Source organism: Brassica oleracea, chromosome C2, assembly GCF_000695525.1.
Source record: "Brassica oleracea var. oleracea cultivar TO1000 chromosome C2, BOL, whole genome shotgun sequence".
In the NCBI taxonomy this organism is placed as follows: domain Eukaryota; kingdom Viridiplantae; phylum Streptophyta; class Magnoliopsida; order Brassicales; family Brassicaceae; genus Brassica; species Brassica oleracea.
In genome coordinates, this window is record NC_027749.1 from 29,273,787 (window position 1) to 29,279,348 (window position 5,562).

The window sequence follows — 5,562 nt, forward strand, 5'->3', positions numbered from 1 at the left end:
GAAGCCAGCCAAGTGTTTCAGTTGTTCGCAGCCCATCACGCTGACCTTCGGTCGGAAGAGGTTTTAGATTTGGGACGCTCGATGCAGTACCTAATGCCCCACTTCTATGCGCCGTGGCTTAACACATACGGTGAAACTTTCTTATTTCCGGATGATGATGTAATCATGAAAACAGAATGCCTTGATGGCGACAACTGCAGGATCTATTATGTCGGGTTGGACCGTTGCTGCCAAAACTGCAAGCTGTATTGGATTTGTTTAACCGTTTGTAGTATGCTGTAATAGATGCCTTTGTTGTTCATTTGCCCTGTAATGGTGAACGTTTAAGGTAATTGGGTACTATCCTTAAATTAACTTTCATTTGTTTTCTAAAAGCTGAATACCTCATATTGCTTTGTTTTAAAACTCTCAAAAAGCTGAATTTAATGTTGTAACGTTTGTTTTAGTAATGGCCCATTTTTAGAAATGGACTTTTTAAAATATACCGGCCCAATCTCTTATCTTTAATGAATATTAAGCGGTTGTTTGCGAAAGTTGATTGCATCTACTGGGGGAAGACGTGACGGTTGAGACGTGACGGTTGAGATGGTTGATACCAAATTTTTTCCTTCTCACCACTCCGTCATCTTTTAGATCCAAAATTGTTCTCCATAATCTTATCTACCAAACTCTCATTCCCTAATCAAAGGATGAGCTCTGAATCATTTGGATCCAACCGTCGCCGGAACCGTGAATTTTGCAGCGGTAGTCCTCATCGCCTCGAACCATGTCCTTATATGACTTTTGACTCTTGCCTCGAAACAACACGGTTGTTCTTCGTCTCAAACGCACCAGTACCAAATTCATGGTCTCTTCGTCATGTAAGTGAAGGTAGCTTTAGTAAGTACTCGGAACTATGCATACGGGGTTTTTTAGTGCAAGGAATGTTACAGTTAGATGATCCCGCTGTTTGTGAAACTCGTCGAATATTAGAGGATATTGGGTGGATTTACACTGTTTTGCATGTTCGACCTTTCTGTCCAAAAGTAGTCAGGAAATGCATTTCGAACCTATACAGTGCTGATGACGGAGTCTATATTAGGGGTTTCCGGTTTGATTTCGACCCCGTCGTGATAAATCAACTGTTTATGACTCCAAATGTCGAACACTCTCACGTTTGGGAGACTGATTATCTGTCGGAGGCAATCATACGCTTGACCGATGGGCGCTATCGTCACTGGGAAACATTCTCTTTAACTTATCTCCTCCCACAGTATGACTATCTCTACAAACTGTGTTTGCTTAACTGGTTGCCTGGTTTTGATGATGATTCAATGATCAAAAGGCGTCTTCGATTTCTCTTCGCAATCGTCAGAAAGAAGCCTATTGACTTCAGTCGTTTGGTTTACGACCAAGTCCTCGAAATGTCTCGTTCTTGTGATGTTGACACCAAAATTACTCTCCCTAATCTTATCTACCAAACTCTCATTCTTCAGAGGGACACTACTGCTCTTCCGGGTGATGAACCCCTAATTGGCTCTCCACTGTGGATTAATGGAGACGAAGTGGACACTGACATTCGAAGGGGTCGAAGAGGTCGTGCCCGTCTCGGATAGAAATGGCTGTTAACATGAAACCTTGTTATCACAACATCTAGCTTATTATGTTTTTCAGTAGTACCTAGGCAAGAACTGATTATATGCATCTGCATTTTGTTGAATTGCTGTGTAATATTATGTTACCTACAACTTTATCGTCTTGTTTAATTACTTTTCTATCCCGTATTACTAATTATCCGTCTTAAACTTAGTTCATTCAGTTCTATATCACATTTTATTAATTAAATGAGTGAAAATGACAAGATATGAGTGGGTGTATGACCGAGAGATCATCACCCTCCGGAGTATAAATTGTGCACTATATCTTAAAGTAAGTGCAACAAGTTTTTTATTCCATAATAATAATTAGTAGAAGGCAAACGATACGATTTAAAAGCGGTGTACGATCTTATACTGTGTACACCGTACAATTGTACACTTTACCTTAAATTAAGTTCAACCAGTTTTCTATCCCGTATTACTAATTCGTATAGTGAACATAACAAGATATAAAACGGTGTACGACGGTATACGGTGTACATCGTATACTCCGGAGTACAACTGTACACTTTATCTTAAATTAAGTTCAACCAGTTTCTATCCCGTATTACTAATTTTTATAGTTAACATGACAAGATATAAAAGGGTGTACGACGGTATACAGTGTACATCGTATATTCCGGAGTATAACTGTACACTATATCATAAATTATGTTCATCCAGTTACTGTACAGTATAACTGTACACTATATCATTATTTTTATAGTTCTATATCACATTTTATTAATTAAAAGAGTGAAAATGACAAGATATGAGTGGGTGTATGACTGAGAGATCATCAACAAGTTTTATATTCCATAATAATAATTAGTAGAAGGCAAACAATACGATTTAAAAGCGGTGTACGATCTTATACTGTGTACACCGTATATTCCTGGATATAGTTGTACACTCTCTCTTAAACTTAGTTCATTTAGTTGTATATCCCATTTTACTAATTCGCAGAGTGAAAATGACAACATATCAATGGGTGTATGACCGAGAGATCATCACCCTCCGGAGTATAAGCGTACACTATATCTTAAATTAAGTTCAACCAGTTCTATATCCCATATGAATAATTAGTAGAGGGCACACGATAAGATACAAAAGCGGTGTACGATCTTAGTTGGAAAACGATAACAATCCCCTTACAGAAAATAAGATTCCCAAAAACCTACATTCACATCATACTTGCAAACGACTTAAACTGAAGCAAACATATTAAAACTAGAGATTGGAGACGACTGAGGTTGCTGAGCATTTACCGGCGCCAGAGAATGCGACGGAGTTTGAGATGCGGCTGGATCCAGCGGCGGAGGGGCTCGATTCAGTGACGTTGCCAGAGACGGAGCCCACTCCGGTTGAATTGGAGCCATAAATGGAACCTAATCCGGCCGCACTGTTGTCTGCGACGCTGTCAGCGACGGAGACGCTAGAGTCAGTGACGGAGCCACCACCGGCAGCGCTGTTCTCGGCGACGATGTTCGCGAAGGAGACGCTAGAGTCAGCGAGTGAGTCACCATCGGCAGTGCTGTTCGTGGCTGTTAAAGATTCCGATTCGTCGGTTACGGTACCTGAGGCGACGGAGACAGAATCGGACTTGTGGTGTTCCTCTATGTATTCCTGATAGTCTTCAAGATCAACCTTACTGTCGGACTCGTCATAACTCCCTTCTACCGGATTTGGAGAAGACCACTCACTTTCGTACTCAGCATCAGTCTTTGTTTCTTGTTCACCATCATGGTCTTGGTCGTCTATGTCGTCGTTAGGATCCTTTTCCGTTCTAGCCTTCTTCTTGGGGCGTTTTCCCGAATCATCAGATACGGAGTCATCTGAAACCGAGTCGTCTGATTCTGTGGAAGAGCAATTTGTGTCAGATGGCGTATCACTTTCATCAATTTCCAAAGCTGCCTGCATGATTTCTTCTAGTGTCGAGAAGACTGTTGTTCCAATCTCTGACCGTATGTTTTCTCGTAAGCCTTCTCGATACATCTTTACCAATGTAGGTTCGTCGTGTTTGTCTACCAGACCTCCTGCTAGAAACATTGTATTGTATTCTCTCACAGAAGATTCTCCTTGCTTCATTTCGCCTAAGACAGGACAGAATTTTTAAAAAAGATGAGGATGTTGCATTCTCCGACGGTGTATTTAAACGAGCCGGTTGATAGGATAAGCAACCATTGGGAACACTATAGGCGTAATTAGGAGGCGTTTCGTAAAAGTGTACAAGAGTGAGAGCCAACAAAATGCGACCATTTAATAGAACATTATAAAATACAACGTTAGTAATTAAAAAGAACAACATTAATTGAAAACAATAACATTAATAATCATTTAGATGCATTTAGAGTTAGTTAATTAAACAATACTAGTTAGAGTTATTTAAGTAATTCAACATCCACACAATTCCTTAAGCAGTTTAATATCTTCTAGCATTTTCTTCAACTCATCTTCCATCTTCTTTCGGATCTTGGCCTCTTCAGCAACTTCCTCCTTTACCTCTTGCAGTCTTTCTTTTATAGCATCAAAACAACGATGCCGATTGTGAAACCCATCATTATGAAGGATATAAGATAGTGAACTTCATATATAAACTGAAAATTTTGAATTTATATACGATTATAAACATCATTTCTCACCTCATCCCCCTCCATACATAATTCCTTAAGCAGTTTGATATCTTCACGCATTTTCTTCATCTCATCAACCATCTTCTTTCGGCTCTTGGCCTCCTCAGCAACTTTCTCGTTTAACTCTTCCAACTCTTCTTCGAAGGCATTAAAACAGCCATGACGAATGTGGAACCCATCATCCTGAAAGATATAAGAGAATAAACTTCATATCTAAACTCAAAATATTTAATTCATATATACAATTTATTTACTCACCTCAAACTCTGTGCATTCGAAGTAGCTCTTTCCTTTCTCGTCGGTGGACAATCTTATAGGAGCACCACACGCACAGATTTTGGGTATGCTATGGTGAGCATAGAGAACCAACTCACGCCTATCGGAATCCCTTTTCCACTGCTTGATATCTGCATAGTAAGGATCCGTCATTATGAAATCCGCCTCAAAATATAGTATCAATGTAATTTGAAGAAAGAGGAGCTCTCTTTGGTGACAATACTAAACATCTCAGTTCAATCTTCTTATATAGGGAAATTTTCCCTATAACGGCTCTTTTTTACCCTTAACGGCTATTATTTTACAAGAAACTACATTTACTTTGAATTAAAGTTCAAAATATGTGGTTTCTCTCCAAACGGCTATATTTTCTTTGAATCAAAACAAACGGCCCAACTTTAGTTTAAGATCTGTAAGGACACAAAATATTTAAATAATATTTTCGCAACAGACTCTAAGATTTAAAGAGGTTTGGTGGTGAAATAAATGAAGGCTGTTTGGTTGGTGACGAATCAATGTTTGTGGGTTGGAATGTCAGATTAAACATTAAAACTTACATCCACACTACTTTCCTATTTAAAACCGCTCCTTCAATGTAAATCTTCATCACAAATTTTTACAATGACAGATCCCAGCTACGAAGACGATAAAAAACATAAGAGGTATAATAACAAGCTGTTCTTCGTTGCCGACTCTGACAATGGAATTCCGCTACGTTGTCCATGCGGTGGCCAGATTGTCATACATGTCTGTAAGGCAGGAACAGACATTGGAAAGAAGTACTTCTTTTGCAAACACTTTGAGGTAACAAACTTATAACATATTCCTTTTCATTCTTTGAATTTTTAATATCAACATGTGGTTTCAAGAATGATGGCTTGCACAGAAAGAAAGAATGGGATGAGGCTATTGAAGAGGAAACGAAAAAGCTAACGCGGAAGGTTGATCACCACGAACTCAAAATTCGAAGCTTATATTCCATTGAAGATAGTCTTAGTCGTTTAGAAGAAGACGAGAAGAAAAACGCTGAAGAGATC